The sequence below is a fragment of the Stenella coeruleoalba genome (assembly GCF_951394435.1).
Source record: "Stenella coeruleoalba genome assembly, contig: scaffold_98, whole genome shotgun sequence".
NCBI classification, from domain to species: Eukaryota; Metazoa; Chordata; class Mammalia; order Artiodactyla; family Delphinidae; genus Stenella; species Stenella coeruleoalba.
This window is the reverse complement of record NW_027646255.1, coordinates 533,252-552,218: the sequence shown is the minus strand read 5'-3', so window position 1 is coordinate 552,218 and position 18,967 is coordinate 533,252. Positions and strand designations below refer to the sequence as shown.

Sequence of the window (18,967 nt, the reverse complement as noted above, 5' to 3'; positions counted from 1 at the left end):
ACAGACACTCGGGAGAAGTGTATGGTGTTTCCTGAAACATCTAAAAAACAAAGCAACAGAGCCTAGGGCACTGCCACTTATGGTCCTATAGCTTAGGGAAATTAAAATCAAAAAGACACAGCCACCCCAAAGTTTGGAACAGCTCTGTTTACAAGAACCTCGTTTACAGTACAAGTTCAACATCGCAGAAAGTGAAAAATGGATAAAGAAGTTGTGGTATTTACTTAAAAAGCAATATCACTCAGCAATGAAATCTGTGTCATCAGGCACTTAGCAGCACAATGAGTGGATTCAGGTGTGATGATTCTAACTGAAGTAAGTCACACAGAAAAAGAAACATCATAAGATATCAGTAATACACGGAATGTAAACTTGGCTACACAGGAACTGAATTACAGAACAGAACAGGGACTCAAATTTAGAAAACCAACTTATGCTTGCTTAAGGGTAAAGGTGAGTTGGGGTGCTGCATAAAACCAGAGATTGAAATGAGCACAGATAAAGTTCCTTAAGTCAAATATGGAATAGACAAGAGCTACTCCTTGCTCAACGAAATGGACTCAACACCCCATATTAAACGCCTAAGAATGTACCTGACTAGTAAGTATCTTAAAACCTATGGATTGCTATGTCTCCGAAAGAGAATCAAGCATGTGTACAGGGGCATAAACGCAGCAGTGATAGGATTGGAGAGGTTCGGTGAGCAAATGAAGACCCTTTGAAGTCATATTGCATGGTACCCATTCCACGGGTTTCATCTACCCAGGTTTAAGGTATTCTTCCTTCAGCTAAAACATGCATGTGGAACCTAGAGTATGATCAACCATGTGATCGGGAGATGTGTTCAAATATGTCTCAGTTTTCGTACCCTGGTACTCGGGTGCAACATTCCAGACGCTTTACTAACACTCTCCCGACTTGGAGAGTCAGTCCCTTTAACCTCCTGTTTGGCCCAGTTTGCAATTTCTGCGGAAGATGAACAGGAATAGCGAGAACCAATGAGAGGCTAGCTGGAGGTGTCTGGACGGGCAAATTTAACTCTCATTTCCCACCAGGAAGAGGAATTAACCAAAGGCTCAGCGTGCCGTGCCGGAACCAGATTAGGGCCTGAAGCCATCCTGCGGTGTTGCGGCCAGCTCAAAAGAAAGCGAGTTGAAGAAAGGAGCTCAGGGGCACTGTAATTCACAAACCTGCAGAGTTATCAATGACAGCTATCGTCCAAAAATAGACTGAAGTAAGGCTGCCAAGAGGACTTGAAAGCGGGGCAGAATTGCAGGAAACCGATTTCAGGAGGTAGACTGGAATTGCATTGAAAGCATAGGAAAAGAGGCAGAACGTCCACAATGATGCACTTGGCCAAAAAGGGCGTATGCGTTTTTTCCTGAATATATTCAGGAAAAAACGCATACGCCCTTTTTGGCCAACCAAGCAAGCTTGCAAAGGAAATCTGCACTACAATGAAGTCTCACTTCCCCCCGGTCAAAAGGGCCATCTGAAAAAAGTGTAAAATCCAGAAAGGCAGGACAGGCCATGGAGAACTGGGAGCCTTGTTATGCTGATGGGCGGGATGTAAATTGCCAACAGACACTCGGGAGAAGTGTATGGTGTTTCCTGAAACATCTAAAAAACAAAGCAACAGAGCCCAGGGCACTGCCACTTATGGTCCTATAGCTTAGGGAAATTAAAATCAAAAAGACACAGCCACCCCAAAGTTTGGAACGGCTCTGTTTACAAGAACCTCGTTTACAGTACAAGTTCAACATCGCAGAAAGTGAAAAATGGATAAAGAAGTTGTGGTATTTACTTAAAAAGCAATATCACTCAGCAATGAAATCTGTGTCATCAGGCACTTAGCAGCACAATGAGTGGATTCAGGTATGATGATTCTAACTGAAGTAAGTCACACAGAAAAAGAAACATCATAAGATATCAGTAATACACGGAATGTAAACTTGGCTACACAGGAACTGAATTACAGAACAGAACAGGGACTCAAATTTAGAAAACCAACTTATGCTTGCTTAAGGGTAAAGGTGAGTTGGGGTGCTGCATAAAACCAGAGATTGAAATGAGCACAGATAAAGTTCCTTAAGTCAAATATGGAATAGACAAGAGCTACTCCTTGCTCAACGAAATGGACTCAACACCCCATATTAAACGCCTAAGAATGTACCTGACTAGTAAGTATCTTAAAACCTATGGATTGCTATGTCTCCGAAAGAGAATCAAGCATGTGTACAGGGGCATAAACGCAGCAGTGATAGGATTGGAGAGGTTCGGTGAGCAAATGAAGACCCTTTGAAGTCATATTGCATGGTAGCCATTCCACGGGTTTCATCTACCCAGGTTTAAGGTATTCTTCCTTCAGCTAAAACATGCATGTGGAACCTAGAGTATGATCAACCATGTGATCGGGAGATGTGTTCAAATATGTCTCAGTTTTCGTACCCTGGTACTCGGGTGCAACATTCCAGACGCTTTACTAACACTCTCCCGACTTGGAGAGTCAGTCCCTTTAACCTCCTGTTTGGCCCAGTTTGCAATTTCTGCGGAAGATGAACAGGAATAGCGAGAACCAATGAGAGGCTAGCTGGAGGTGTCTGGACGGGCAAATTTAACTCTCATTTCCCACCAGGAAGAGGAATTAACCAAAGGCTCAGCGTGCCGTGCCGGAACCAGATTAGGGCCTGAAGCCATCCTGCGGTGTTGCGGCCAGCTCAAAAGAAAGCGAGTTGAAGAAAGGAGCTCAGGGGCACTGTAATTCACACACCTGCAGAGTTATAAATGACAGCTATCGTCCAAAAATAGACTGAAGTAAGGCTGCCAAGAGGACTTGAAAGCGGGGCAGAATTGCAGGAAACCGATTTCAGGAGGTAGACTGGAATTGCATTGAAAGCATAGGAAAAGAGGCAGAACGTCCACAATGATGCACTTGGCCAAAAAGGGCGTATGCGTTTTTTCCTGAATATATTCAGGAAAAAACGCATACGCCCTTTTTGGCCAACCAAGCAAGCTTGCAAAGGAAATCTGCACTACAATGAAGTCTCACTTCCCCCCGGTCAAAAGGGCCATCTGAAAAAAGTGTAAAATCCAGAAAGGCAGGACAGTCCATGGAGAACTGGGAGCCTTGTTATGCTGATGGGCGGGATGTAAATTGCCAACAGACACTCGGGAGAAGTGTATGGTGTTTCCTGAAACATCTAAAAAACAAAGCAACAGAGCCTAGGGCACTGCCACTTATGGTCCTATAGCTTAGGGAAATTAAAATCAAAAAGACACAGCCACCCCAAAGTTTGGGACGCCTCTGTTTACAAGAACCTCGTTTACAGTACAAGTTCAACATCGCAGAAAGTGAAAAATGGATAAAGAACTTGTGGTACTTACGTACAATGCAGTATCACTCAGCAATGAAATCTATGTCATCAGGCCCGTAGCAGCATAATGAGTGGATTCAGGTACGATGATTCTAACTGAAATAAGTCACACAGAAAAAGAAACATCATAAGATATCAGTAATACACGGAATGTAAACTTGGCTACACAGGAACTGCATTCCAAAACAGAACAGGGTCTCAAATTTAGAAAACCAACTTATGCTTGCTTAAGGGGAAAGGTGAGTTGGGGTGCTGCATAAAACCAGAGATTGAAATGAGCACAGATAAAGTTCCTCAAGCCAAATATGGAATAGACAAGAGCTACTCCTTGCTCAACGAAATGGACTCAAAACCCCATATTAAACCCCTAAGAATGTACCTGACTAGTAAGTATCTTAAAACCTATGGATTGCTATGTCTCCAAAAGAGAATCAAGCATGTGTACAGGGGAATAAATGCAGCAGTGATAGGATTGGAGAGGTTCGGTGAGCAAATGAAGACCCTTTGAAGTCATATTGCATGGTACCCATTCCACGGGTTTCAACTACCCAGGTTTTAGGTATTCTTCCTTCAGCTAAAACATGCATGTGGAACCCAGAGTATGATCAACCATGTGATCGGGAGACGTGTTCAAATATGTCTCAGTTTTCCTCCCCTGGTACTCGGGTGCAACATTCCAGACGCTTTACTAACAGTCTCCCCACTTGGAGAGTCAGCGCCTTTAACCTCCTGTTTGACCCAGTTTGCAATTTCTGCGGAAGATGAACAGGAATAGCGAGAACCAATGAGAGGCTAGCTGGAGGTGTCTGGACGGGCAAATTTAACTCTCATTACCCACCAGGAAGAGGAAATAACCAAAGGCTGAGCGTGCCGTACCGGAACCAGATTAGGGCCTGAAGCCATCCTGCGGTGTTGCGGCCAGCTCAAAAGAAAGCGAGTTGAAGAAAGGAGCTCAGGGGCACTGTAATTCACAAACCTGCAGAGTTATAAATGACAGCTATCGTCCAAAAATAGACTGAAGTAAGGCTGCCAAGAGGACTTGAATGCGGGGCAGAATTGCAGGAAACCGATTTCAGGAGGTAGACTGGAATTGCATTGCAAGCATAGGAAAAGAGGCAGAACGTCCACAATGATGCACTTGGCCAAAAAGGGCGTATGCGTTTTTTCCTGAATATATTCAGGAAAAAACGCATACGCCCTTTTTGGCCAACAAAGCAAGCTTGCAAATGAAATCTGCACTACAATGAAGTCTCACTTCCCCCCAGTCAAAAGGGCCATCTGAAAAAAGTGTAAAATCCAGAAAGGCAGGACAGGCCATGGAGAACTGGGAGCCCTGTTATGCTGATGGGCGGGATGTAAATTGCCAACAACCACTCGGGAGAAGTGTATGGTGTTTCCTGAAACATCTAAAAAACAAAGCAACAGAACCTAGGGCACTTCCACTTATGGTCCTATAGCTTAGGGAAATTAAAATCAAAAAGACACAGCCACCCCAAAGTTTGGAATGGCTCTGTTTACAAGAAACTCGTTTACAGTACAAGTTCAACATCGCAGAAAGTGAAAAATGGATAAAGAAGTTGTGGTATTTACTTACAAAGCAATATCACTCAGCAATGAAATCTGTGTCATCAGGCCCTTAGCAGCACAATGAGTGGATTCAGGTATGATGATTCTAACTGAAGTAAGTCACACAGAAAAAGAAACATCATAAGATATCAGTAATACACGGAATGTAAACTTGGCTACACAGGAACTGAATTACAGAACAGAACAGGGTCTCAAATTTAGAAAACCAACTTATGCTTGCTTAAGGGGAAAGGTGAGTTGGGGTGCTGCATAAAACCAGAGATTGAAATGAGCACAGATAAAGTTCCTTAAGTCAAATATGGAATAGACAAGAGCTACTCCTTGCTCAACGAAATGGACTCAACACCGCATATTAAACGCCTAAGAATGTACCTGACTAGTAAGTATCTTAAAACCTATGGATTGCTATGTCTCCGAAAGAGAATCAAGCATGTGTACAGGGGCATAAACGCAGCAGTGATAGGATTGGAGAGGTTCGGTTAGCAAATGAAGACCCTTTGAAGTCATATTGCATGGTACCCATTACACGGGTCTTAACTCTCCAGGTTTAAGGTATTCTTCCTTCAGCTAAAACATGCATGTGGAACCCAAGTATGATCAACCATGTGAACGGGAGACGTGTTCAAATATGTCTCAGTTTTCCTCCCCTGGTACTCGGGTGCAACATTCCAGACGCTTTACTAACACTCTCCCCACTTGGAGAGTCAGCGCCTTTAACCTCCTGTTTGGCCCAGGTTGCAATTTCTGCGGAAGATGAACAGGAATAGCGAGAACCAATGAGAGCCTAGCTGGAGGTGTCTGGACGGGCAAATTTAACTCTCATTTCCCACCAGGAAGAGGAATTAACCAAAGGTTCAGCATGCCGGGCCGGAACCAGATTAGGGCCTGAAGCCATCCTGCGGTGTTGCGGCCAGGTCACAAGAAAGCGAGTTGAAGAAAGGAGCTCAGGGGCACTGTAATTCACAAACCTGCAGAGTTATAAATGACAGCTATCGTCCAAAAATAGACTGAAGTAAGGCTGCCAAGAGGACTTGAAAGCGGGGCAGAATTGCAGGAAACCGATTTCAGGAGGTAGACTGGAATTGCATTGAAAGCATAGGAAAAGAGGCAGAACGTCCACAATGATGCACTTGGCCAAAAAGGGCGTATGCGTTTTTTCCTGAATATATTCAGGAAAAAAAGCATACGCCCTTTTTGGCCAACCAAGCAAGCTTGCAAAGGAAATCTGCACTACAATGAAGTCTCACTTCCCCCCGGTCAAAAGGGCCATCTGAAAAAAGTGTAAAATCCAGAAAGGCAGGACAGGCCATGGAGAACTGGGAGCCCTGTTATGCTGATGGGCGGGATGTAAATTGCCAACAACCACTCGGGAGAAGTGTATGGTGTTTCCTGAAACATCTAAAAAACAAAGCAACAGAACCTAGGGCACTTCCACTTATGGTCCTATAGCTTAGGGAAATTAAAATCAAAAAGACACAGCCACCCCAAAGTTTGGAATGGCTCTGTTTACAAGAAACTCGTTTACAGTACAAGTTCAACATCGCAGAAAGTGAAAAATGGATAAAGAAGTTGTGGTATTTACTTACAAAGCAATATCACTCAGCAATGAAATCTGTGTCATCAGGCCCTTAGCAGCACAATGAGTGGATTCAGGTATGATGATTCTAACTGAAGTAAGTCACACAGAAAAAGAAACATCATAAGATATCAGTAATACACGGAATGTAAACTTGGCTACACAGGAACTGAATTACAGAACAGAACAGGGTCTCAAATTTAGAAAACCAACTTATGCTTGCTTAAGGGGAAAGGTGAGTTGGGGTGCTGCATAAAACCAGAGATTGAAATGAGCACAGATAAAGTTCCTTAAGTCAAATATGGAATAGACAAGAGCTACTCCTTGCTCAACGAAATGGACTCAACACCGCATATTAAACGCCTAAGAATGTACCTGACTAGTAAGTATCTTAAAACCTATGGATTGCTATGTCTCCGAAAGAGAATCAAGCATGTGTACAGGGGCATAAACGCAGCAGTGATAGGATTGGAGAGGTTCGGTGAGCAAATGAAGACCCTTTGAAGTCATATTGCATGGTACCCATTACACGGGTCTTAACTCTCCAGGTTTAAGGTATTCTTCCTTCAGCTAAAACATGCATGTGGAACCCAAGTATGATCAACCATGTGAACGGGAGACGTGTTCAAATATGTCTCAGTTTTCCTCCCCTGGTACTCGGGTGCAACATTCCAGACGCTTTACTAACACTCTCCCCACTTGGAGAGTCAGCGCCTTTAACCTCCTGTTTGGCCCAGGTTGCAATTTCTGCGGAAGATGAACAGGAATAGCGAGAACCAATGAGAGCCTAGCTGGAGGTGTCTGGACGGGCAAATTTAACTCTCATTTCCCACCAGGAAGAGGAATTAACCAAAGGTTCAGCATGCCGGGCCGGAACCAGATTAGGGCCTGAAGCCATCCTGCGGTGTTGCGGCCAGGTCACAAGAAAGCGAGTTGAAGAAAGGAGCTCAGGGGCACTGTAATTCACAAACCTGCAGAGTTATAAATGACAGCTATCGTCCAAAAATAGACTGAAGTAAGGCTGCCAAGAGGACTTGAAAGCGGGGCAGAATTGCAGGAAACCGATTTCAGGAGGTAGACTGGAATTGCATTGAAAGCATAGGAAAAGAGGCAGAACGTCCACAATGATGCACTTGGCCAAAAAGGGCGTATGCGTTTTTTCCTGAATATATTCAGGAAAAAAAGCATACGCCCTTTTTGGCCAACCAAGCAAGCTTGCAAAGGAAATCTGCACTACAATGAAGTCTCACTTCCCCCCGGTCAAAAGGGCCATCTGAAAAAAGTGTAAAATCCAGAAAGGCAGGACAGGCCATGGAGAACTGGGAGCCCTGTTATGCTGATGGGCGGGATGTAAATTGCCAACAACCACTCGGGAGAAGTGTATGGTGTTTCCTGAAACATCTAAAAAACAAAGCAACAGAACCTAGGGCACTTCCACTTATGGTCCTATAGCTTAGGGAAATTAAAATCAAAAAGACACAGCCACCCCAAAGTTTGGAATGGCTCTGTTTACAAGAAACTCGTTTACAGTACAAGTTCAACATCGCAGAAAGTGAAAAATGGATAAAGAAGTTGTGGTATTTACTTACAAAGCAATATCACTCAGCAATGAAATCTGTGTCATCAGGCCCTTAGCAGCACAATGAGTGGATTCAGGTATGATGATTCTAACTGAAGTAAGTCACACAGAAAAAGAAACATCATAAGATATCAGTAATACATGGAATGTAAACTTGGCTACACAGGAACTGAATTACAGAACAGAACAGGGTCTCAAATTTAGAAAACCAACTTATGCTTGCTTAAGGGGAAAGGTGAGTTGGGGTGCTGCATAAAACCAGAGATTGAAATGAGCACAGATAAAGTTCCTTAAGTCAAATATGGAATAGACAAGAGCTACTCCTTGCTCAACGAAATGGACTCAACACCGCATATTAAACGCCTAAGAATGTACCTGACTAGTAAGTATCTTAAAACCTATGGATTGCTATGTCTCCGAAAGAGAATCAAGCATGTGTACAGGGGCATAAACGCAGCAGTGATAGGATTGGAGAGGTTCGGTGAGCAAATGAAGACCCTTTGAAGTCATATTGCATGGTACCCATTACACGGGTCTTAACTCTCCAGGTTTAAGGTATTCTTCCTTCAGCTAAAACATGCATGTGGAACCCAAGTATGATCAACCATGTGAACGGGAGACGTGTTCAAATATGTCTCAGTTTTCCTCCCCTGGTACTCGGGTGCAACATTCCAGACGCTTTACTAACACTCTCCCCACTTGGAGAGTCAGCGCCTTTAACCTCCTGTTTGGCCCAGGTTGCAATTTCTGCGGAAGATGAACAGGAATAGCGAGAACCAATGAGAGCCTAGCTGGAGGTGTCTGGACGGGCAAATTTAACTCTCATTTCCCACCAGGAAGAGGAATTAACCAAAGGTTCAGCATGCCGGGCCGGAACCAGATTAGGGCCTGAAGCCATCCTGCGGTGTTGCGGCCAGGTCACAAGAAAGCGAGTTGAAGAAAGGAGCTCAGGGGCACTGTAATTCACAAACCTGCAGAGTTATAAATGACAGCTATCGTCCAAAAATAGACTGAAGTAAGGCTGCCAAGAGGACTTGAAAGCGGGGCAGAATTGCAGGAAACCGATTTCAGGAGGTAGACTGGAATTGCATTGAAAGCATAGGAAAAGAGGCAGAACGTCCACAATGATGCACTTGGCCAAAAAGGGCGTATGCGTTTTTTCCTGAATATATTCAGGAAAAAACGCATACGCCCTTTTTGGCCAACCAAGCAAGCTTGCAAAGGAAATCTGCACTACAATGAAGTCTCACTTCCCCCCGGTCAAAAGGGCCATCTGAAAAAAGTGTAAAATCCAGAAAGGCAGGACAGGCCATGGAGAACTGGGAGCCTTGTTATGCTGATGGGCGGGATGTAAATTGCCAACAGACACTCGGGAGAAGTGTATGGTGTTTCCTGAAACATCTAAAAAACAAAGCAACAGAGCCTAGGGCACTGCCACTTATGGTCCTATAGCTTAGGGAAATTAAAATCAAAAAGACACAGACACCCCAAAGTTTGGAACGGCTCTGTTTACAAGAACCTCGTTTACAGTACAAGTTCAACATCGCAGAAAGTGAAAAATTGATAAAGAAGTTGTGGTATTTACTTACAAAGCAATATCACTCAGCAATGAAATCTGTGTCATCAGGCCCTTAGCAGCACAATGAGTGGATTCAGGTATGATGATTCTAACTGAAGTAAGTCACACAGAAAAAGAAACATCATAAGATATCAGTAATACACGGAATGTAAACTTGGCTACACAGGAACTGAATTACAGAACAGAACAGGGTCTCAAATTTAGAAAACCAACTTATGCTTGCTTAAGGGTAAAGGTGAGTTGGGGTGCTGCATAAAACCAGAGATTGAAATGAGCACAGATAAAGTTCCTTAAGTCAAATATGGAATAGACAAGAGCTACTCCTTGCTCAACGAAATGGACTCAACATCGCATATTAAACGCCTAAGAATGTACCTGACTAGAAAGTATCTTAAAACCTATGGATTGCTATGTCTCCGAAAGAGAATCAAGCATGTGTACAGGGGCATAAACGCAGCAGTGATAGGATTGGAGAGGTTCGGTGAGCAAATGAAGACCCTTTGAAGTTATATTGCATGGTACCCATTACACGGGTCTTAACTCTCCAGGTTTAAGGTATTCTTCCTTTAGCTAAAACATGCATGTGGAAACCAAGTATGATCAACAATGTGAACGGGAGACGTGTTCAAATATGTCTCAGTTTTTCTCCCCTGGTACTCGGGTGCAACATTCCAGACGCTTTACTAACACTCTCCCCACTTGGAGAGTCAGCGCCTTTAACCTCCTGTTTGGCCCAGTTTGCAATTTCTGCGGAAGATGAACAGGAATAGTGAGAACCAATGAGAGGCTAGCTGGAGGTGTCTGGACGGGCAAATTTAACTCTCATTTCCCAACAGGAAGAGGAAATAACCAAAGGCTCAGCGTGCCGTGCCGGAACCAGATTAGGGCCTGAAGCCATCCTGCGGTGTTGCGGCCAGGTCACAAGAAAGCGAGTTGAAGAAAGGAGCTCAGGGGCACTGTAATTCACAAACCTGCAGAGTTATAAATGACAGCTATCGTCCAAAAATAGACTGAAGTAAGGCTGCCAAGAGGACTTGAAAGCGGGGCAGAATTGCAGGAAACCGATTTCAGGAGGTAGACTGGAATTGCATTGAAAGCATAGGAAAAGAGGCAGAACGTCCACAATGATGCACTTGGCCAAAAAGGGCGTATGCGTTTTTTCCTGAATATATTCAGGAAAAAACGCATACGCCCTTTTTGGCCAACCAAGCAAGCTTGCAAAGGAAATCTGCACTACAATGAAGTCTCACTTCCCCCCGGTCAAAAGGGCCATCTGAAAAAAGTGTAAAATCCAGAAAGGCAGGACAGGCCATGGAGAACTGGGAGCCTTGTTATGCTGATGGGCGGGATGTAAATTGCCAACAACCACTCGGGAGAAGTGTATGGTGTTTCCTGAAACATCTGAAAAACAAAGCAACAGAACCTAGGGCACTTCCACTTATGGTCCTATAGCTTAGGGAAATTAAAATCAAAAAGACACAGCCACCCCAAAGTTTGGAACGGCTCTGTTTACAAGAACCTCGTTTACAGTACAAGTTCAACATCGCAGAAAGTGAAAAATGGATAAAGAAGTTGTGGTATTTACTTAAAAAGCAATATCACTCAGCAATGAAATCTGTGTCAACAGGCCCTTAGCAGCACAATGAGTGGATTCAGGTATGATGATTCTAACTGAAGTAAGTCACACAGAAAAAGAAACATCATAAGATATCAGTAATACACGGAATGTAAACTTGGCTACACAGGAACTGAATTACAGAACAGAACAGGGTCTCAAATTTAGAAAACCAACTTATGCTTGCTTAAGGGGAAAGGTGAGTTGGGGTGCTGCATAAAACCAGAGATTGAAATGAGCACAGATAAAGTTCCTTAAGCCAAATATGGAATAGACAAGAGCTACTCCTTGCTCAACGAAATGGACTCAACATCGCATATTAAACGCCTAAGAATGTACCTGACTAGTAAGTATCTTAAAACCTATGGATTGCTATGTCTCCGAAAGAGAATCAAGCATGTGTACAGGGGCATAAACGCAGCAGTGATAGGATTGGAGAGGTTCGGTGAGCAAATGAAGACCCTTTGAAGTCATATTGCATGGTACCCATTACACGGGTCTTAACTCTCCAGGTTTAAGGTATTCTTCCTTCAGCTAAAACATGCATGTGGAACCCAAGTATGATCAACCATGTGAACGGGAGACGTGTTCAAATATGTCTCAGTTTTTCTCCCCTGGTACTCGGGTGCAACATTCCAGACGCTTTACTAACACTCTCCCCACTTGGAGAGTCAGCGCCTTTAACCTCCTGTTTGGCCCAGTTTGCAATTTCTGCAGAAGATGAACAGGAATAGTGAGAACCAATGAGAGACTAGCTGGAGGTGTCTGGACGGGCAAATTTAACTCTCATTTCCCACCAGGAAGTGGAATTAACCAAAGGCTCAGCGTGCCGTGCTGGAACCAGATTAGGGCCTGAAGCCATCCTGCGGTGTTGCGGCCAGCTCACAAGAAAGCGAGTTGAAGAAAGGAGCTCAGGGGCACTGTAATTCACAAACCTGCAGAGTTATAAATGACAGCTATCGTCCAAAAATAGACTGAAGTAAGGCTGCCAAGAGGACTTGAAAGCGGGGCAGAATTGCAGGAAACCGATTTCAGGAGGTAGACTGGAATTGCATTGAAAGCATAGGAAAAGAGGCAGAACGTCCACAATGATGCACTTGGCCAAAAAGGGCGTATGCGTTTTTTCCTGAATATATTCAGGAAAAAACGCATACGCCCTTTTTGGCCAACCAAGCAAGCTTGCAAAGGAAATCTGCACTACAATGAAGTCTCACTTCCCCCCGGTCAAAAGGGCCATCTGAAAAATGTGTAAAATCCAGAAAGGCAGGACAGGCCATGGAGAACTGGGAGCCTTGTTATGCTGATGGGCGGGATGTAAATTGCCAACAACCACTCGGGAGAAGTGTATGGTGTTTCCTGAAACATCTAAAAAACAAAGCAACAGAACCTAGGGCACTTCCACTTATGGTCCTATAGCTTAGGGAAATTAAAATCAAAAAGACACAGCCACCCCAAAGTTTGGGATGGCTCTGTTTACAAGAACCTCGTTTACAGTACAAGTTCAACATCGCAGAAAGTGAAAAATGGATAAAGAAGTTGTGGTATTTACTTACAAAGCAATATCACTCAGCAATGAAATCTGTGTCATCAGGCCCTTATCAGCACAATGCGTGGATTCAGGTATGATGATTCTAAGTGAAATAAGTCACACAGAAAAAGAAACATCATAAGATATCACTAATACACGGAATGTAAACTTGGCTACACAGGAACTGAATTACAGAACAGAACAGGGTCTCACATTTAGAAAACCAACTTATTCTTGCTTAAGGGTAAAGGTGAGTTGGGGTGCTGCATAAAACCAGAGATTGAAATGAGCACAGATAAAGTTCCTTAAGCCAAATATGGAATAGACAAGAGCTACTCCTTGCTCAACGAAATGGACTCAACACCCCATATTAAACGCCTAAGAATGTACCTGACTAGTAAGTATCTTAAAACCTATGGATTGCTATGTCTCCGAAAGAGAATCAAGCATGTGTACAGAGGCATAAACAAAGCAGTGATAGGATTGGAGAGGTTCGGTGAGCAAATGAAGACCCTTTGAAGTCATATTGCATGGTACCCATTCCACGGGTTTCAACTACCCAGGTTTAAGGTATTCTTCCTTCAGCTAAAACATGCATGTGCAACCTAGAGTATGATCAACCATGTGATCGGGAGACGTGTTCAAATATGTCTCAGTTTTCCTCCCCTGGTACTCGGGTGCAACATTCCAGATGCTTTACTAACACTCTCCCCACTTGGAGAGTCAGTCCCTTTAACCTCCTGTTTGGCCCAGTTTGCAATTTCTGTGGAAGATGAACAGGAATAGCGAGAACCAATGAGAGGCTAGCTGGAGGTGTCTGGACGGGCAAATTTAACTCTCATTTCCCACCAGGAGGAGGAATTAACCAAAGGCTCAGCGTGCCGTGCCGGAACCAGATTAGGGCCTGAAGCCATCCTGCGGTGTTGCGGCCAGGTCACAAGAAAGCGAGTTGAAGAAAGGAGCTCAGGGGCACTGTAATTCACAAACCTGCAGAGTTATAAATGACAGCTATCGTCCAAAAATAGACTGAAGTAAGGCTGCCAAGAGGACTTGAAAGCGGGGCAGAATTGCAGGAAACCGATTTCAGGAGGTAGACTGGAATTGCATTGAAAGCATAGGAAAAGAGGCAGAACGTCCACAATGATGCACTTGGCCAAAAAGGGCGTATGCGTTTTTTCCTGAATATATTCAGGAAAAAACGCATACGCCCTTTTTGGCCAACCAAGCAAGCTTGCAAAGGAAATCTGCACTACAATGAAGTCTCACTTCCCCCCGGTCAAAAGGGCCATCTGAAAAAAGTGTAAAATCCAGAAAGGCAGGACAGGCCATGGAGAACTGGGAGCCTTGTTATGCTGATGGGCGGGATGTAAATTGCCAACAGACACTCGGGAGAAGTGTATGGTGTTTCCTGAAACATCTAAAAAACAAAGCAACAGAGCCTAGGGCACTGCCACTTATGGTCCTATAGCTTAGGGAAATTAAAATCAAAAAGACACAGCCACCCCAAAGTTTGGGACGCCTCTGTTTACAAGAACCTCGTTTACAGTACAAGTTCAACATCGCAGAAAGTGAAAAATGGATAAAGAACTTGTGGTACTTACGTACAATGCAGTATCACTCAGCAATGAAATCTATGTCATCAGGCCCGTAGCAGCATAATGAGTGGATTCAGGTACGATGATTCTAACTGAAATAAGTCACACAGAAAAAGAAACATCATAAGATATCACTAATACACGGAATGTAAACTTGGCTACACAGGAACTGCATTCCAAAACAGAACAGGGTCTCAAATTTAGAAAACCAACTTATGCTTGCTTAAGGGGAAAGGTGAGTTGGGGTGCTGCATAAAACCAGAGATTGAAATGAGCACAGATAAAGTTCCTTAAGCCAAATATGGAATAGACAAGAGCTACTCCTTGCTCAACGAAATGGACTCAAAACCCCATATTAAACCCCTAAGAATGTACCTGACTAGTAAGTATCTTAAAACCTATGGATTGCTATGTCTCCAAAAGAGAATCAAGCATGTGTACAGGGGAATAAACGCAGCAGTGATAGGATTGGAGAGGTTCGGTGAGCAAATGAAGACCCTTTGAAGTCATATTGCATGGTACCCATTCCACGGGTCTCAACTCTCCAGGTTTAAGGTATTCTTCCTTCAGCTAAAACATGCATGTGGAACCCAGAGTATGATCAACCATGTGAACGGGAGACGTGTTCAAATATGTCTCAGTTTTCCTCCCCTGGTACTCGGGTGCAACATTCCAGACGCTTTACTAACACTCTCCCGACTTGGAGAGTCAGTCCCTTTAACCTCCTGTTTGTCCCAGTTTGCAATTTCTGCGGAAGATGAACAGGAATAGCGAGAACCAATGAGAGGCTAGCTGGAGGTGTCTGGACGGGCAAATTTAACTCTCATTTCCCACCAGGAAGAGGAATTAACCAAAGGCTCAGCATGCCGGGCCGGAACCAGATTAGGGCCTGAAGCCATCTTGCGGTGTTGCGGCCAGGTAACAAGAAAGCGAGTTGAAGAAAGGAGCTCAGGGGCACTGTAATTCACAAACCTGCAGAGTTATAAATGACAGCTATCGTCCAAAAATAGACTGAAGTAAGGCTGCCAAGAGGACTTGAAAGCGGGGCAGAATTGCAGGAAACCGATTTCAGGAGGTAGACTGGAATTGCATTGAAAGCATAGGAAAAGAGGCAGAACGTCCACAATGATGCACTTGGCCAAAAAGGGCGTATGCGTTTTTTCCTGAATATATTCAGGAAAAAACGCATACGCCCTTTTTGGCCAACCAAGCAAGCTTGCAAAGGAAATCTGCACTACAATGAAGTCTCACTTCCCCCCGGTCAAAAGGGCCATCTGAAAAAAGTGTAAAATCCAGAAAGGCAGGACAGGCCATGGAGAACTGGGAGCCTTGTTATGCTGATGGGCGGGATGTAAATTGCCAACAACCACTAGGGAGAAGTGTATGGTGTTTCCTGAAACATCTAAAAAACAAAGCAACAGAGCCTAGGGCACTGCCACTTATGGTCCTATAGCTTAGGGAAATTAAAATCAAAAAGACACAGCCACCCCAAAGTTTGGGACGCCTCTGTTTACAAGAACCTCGTTTACAGTACAAGTTCAACATCGCAGAAAGTGAAAAATGGATAAAGAAGTTGTGGTATTTACTTACAAAGCAATATCACTCAGCAATGAAATCTGTGTCATCAGGCCCTTAGCAGCACAATGAGTGGATTCAGGTATGATGATTCTAACTTAAAAGAGTCACACAGAAAAAGAAACATCATGAGATATCAGTAATACACGGAATGTAAACTTGGCTACACAGGAAATGAATTACAGAACAGAACAGGGTCTCAAATTTAGAAAACCAACTTATGCTTGCTTAAGGGTAAAGGTGAGTTGGGGTGCTGCATAAAACCAGAGATTGAAATGAGCACAGATAAAGTTCCTTAAGCCAAATATGGAATAGACAAGAGCTACTCCTTGCTCAACGAAATGGACTCAACACCCCATATTAAACGCCTAAGAATGTACCTGACTAGTAAGTATCTTAAAACCTATGGATTGCTATGTCTCCGAAAGAGAATCAAGCATGTGTACAGGGGCATAAACGCAGCAGTGATAGGATTGGAGAGGTTCGGTGAGCAAATGAAGACCCTTTGAAGTCATATTGCATGGTACCCATTCCACGGGTTTCAACTACCCAGGTTTAAGGTATTCTTCCTTCAGCTAATACATGCATGTGGATCCTAGAGTATGATCAACCATGTGAACGGGAGACGTGTTCAAATATGTCTCAGTTTTCCTCCCCTGGTACTCGGGTGCAACATTCCAGACGCTTTACTAACACTCTCCCGACTTGGAGAGTCAGTCCCTTTAACCTCCTGTTTGGCCCAGTTTGCAATTTCTGCGGAAGATGAACAGGAATAGCGAGAACCAATGAGAGGCTAGCTGGAGGTGTCTGGACGGGCAAATTTAACTCTCATTTCCCACCAGGAAGAGGAATTAACCAAAGGTTCAGCATGCCGGGCCGGAACCAGATTAGGGCCTGAAGCCATCCTGTGGTGTTGCGGCCAGGTCACAAGAAAGCGAGTTGAAGAAAGGAGCTCAGGGGCACTGTAATTCACAAACCTGCAGAGTTATAAATGACAGCTATCTTCCAAAAATAGACTGAAGTAAGGCTGCCAAGAGGACTTGAAAGCGGGGCAGAATTGCAGGAAACCGATTTCAGGAGGTAGACTGGAATTGCATTGAAAGCATAGGAAAAGAGGCAGAACGTCCACAATGATGCACTTGGCCAAAAAGGGCGTATGCGTTTTTTCCTGAATATATTCAGGAAAAAACGCATACGCCCTTTTTGGCCAACCAAGCAAGCTTGCAAAGGAAATCTGCACTACAATGAAGTCTCACTTCCCCCCGGTCAAAAGGGCCATCTGAAAAAAGTGTAAAATCCAGAAAGGCAGGACAGGCCATGGAGAACTGGGAGCCTTGTTATGCTGATGGGCGGGATGTAAATTGCCAACAACCACTAGGGAGAAGTGTATGGTGTTTCCTGAAACATCTAAAAAACAAAGCAACAGAGCCTAGGGCACTGCCACTTATGGTCCTATAGCTTAGGGAAATTAAAATCAAAAAGACACAGCCACCCCAAAGTTTGGGACGCCTCTGTTTACAAGAACCTCATTTACAGTACAAGTTCAACATCGCAGAAAGTGAAAAATGGATAAAGAAGTTGTGGTATTTACTTACAAAGCAATATCACTCAGCAATGAAATCTGTGTCATCAGGCCCTTAGAAGCACAATGAGTGGATTCAGGTATGATGATTCTAACTGAAGTAAGTCACACAGAAAAAGAAACATCATAAGATATCAGTAATACACGGAATGTAAACTTGGCTACACAGGAACTGAATTACAGAACAGAACAGGGTCTCAAATTTAGAAAACCAACTTATGCTTGCTTAAGGGTAAAGGTGAGTTGGGGTGCTGCATAAAACCAGAGATTGAAATGAGCACAGATAAAGTTCCTTAAGTCAAATATGGAATAGACAAGAGCTACTCCTTGCTAAACGAAATGGACTCAACACCGCATATTAAACGCCTAAGAATGTACCTGACTAGTAAGTATCTTAAAACCTATGGATTGCTATGTCTCCGAAAGAGAATCAAGCATGTGTACAGGGGCATAAACGCAGCAGTGATAGGATTGGAGAGGTTCGGTGAGCAAATGAAGACCCTTTGAAGTCATATTGCATGGTACCCATTCCACGGGTTTCAACTACCCAGGTTTAAGGTATTCTTCCTTCAGCTAAAACATGCATGTGGAACCTAGAGTATGATCAACCATGTGATCGGGAGACGTGTTCAAATATGTCTCAGTTTTCCTCCCCTGGTACTCGGGTGCAACATTCCAGACGCTTTACTAACACTCTCCCGACTTGGAGAGTCAGTCCCTTTAACCTCCTGTTTGGCCCAGTTTGCAATTTCTGCGGAAGATGAACAGGAATAGCGAGAACCAATGAGAGGCTAGCTGGAGGTGTCTGGACGGGCAAATTTAACTCTCATTTCCCACCAGGAAGAGGAATTAACCAAAGGCTCAGTGTGCCGTGCCGGAACCAGATAAGGGCCTGAAGCCATCCTGCGGTGTTGCGGCCAGCTCAAAAGAAAGCGAGTTGAAGAAAGGAGCTCAGGGGCACTGTAATTCACAAACCTGCAGAGTTATAAATGACAGCTATCGTCCAAAAATAGACTGAAGTAAGGCTGCCAAGAGGACTTGAAAGCGGGGCAGAATTGCAGGAAACCGATTTCAGGAGGTAGACTGGAATTGCATTGAAAGCATAGGAAAAGAGGCAGAACGTCCACAATGATGCACTTGGCCAAAAAGGGCGTATGCGTTTTTTCCTGAATATATTCAGGAAAAAACGCATACGCCCTTTTTGGCCAACCAAGCAAGCTTGCAAAGGAAATCTGCACTACAATGAAGTCTCACTTCCCCCCGGTCAAAAGGGCCATCTGAAAAAAGTGTAAAATCCAGAAAGGCAGGACAGGCCATGGAGAACTGGGAGCCTTGTTATGCTGATGGGCGGGATGTAAATTGCCAACAACCACTCGG

General features: G+C 44.0%; 1 long non-coding RNA gene across 7 annotated transcripts in view; it reads right to left on the bottom strand.

The window, feature by feature from the left end:
• Window positions 1-18,967, bottom strand: part of LOC307181236 — a 1,179,595-nt gene that overhangs the window by 628,943 nt on the left and 531,685 nt on the right. For all 7 annotated transcript variants that reach the window (XR_013826187.1, XR_013826188.1, XR_013826189.1 and 4 more), the window contains exon 6: window positions 11,281-11,362. This is a non-coding gene — a long non-coding RNA (uncharacterized lncRNA). The remainder of the gene's footprint in view (window positions 1-11,280; window positions 11,363-18,967) is intronic.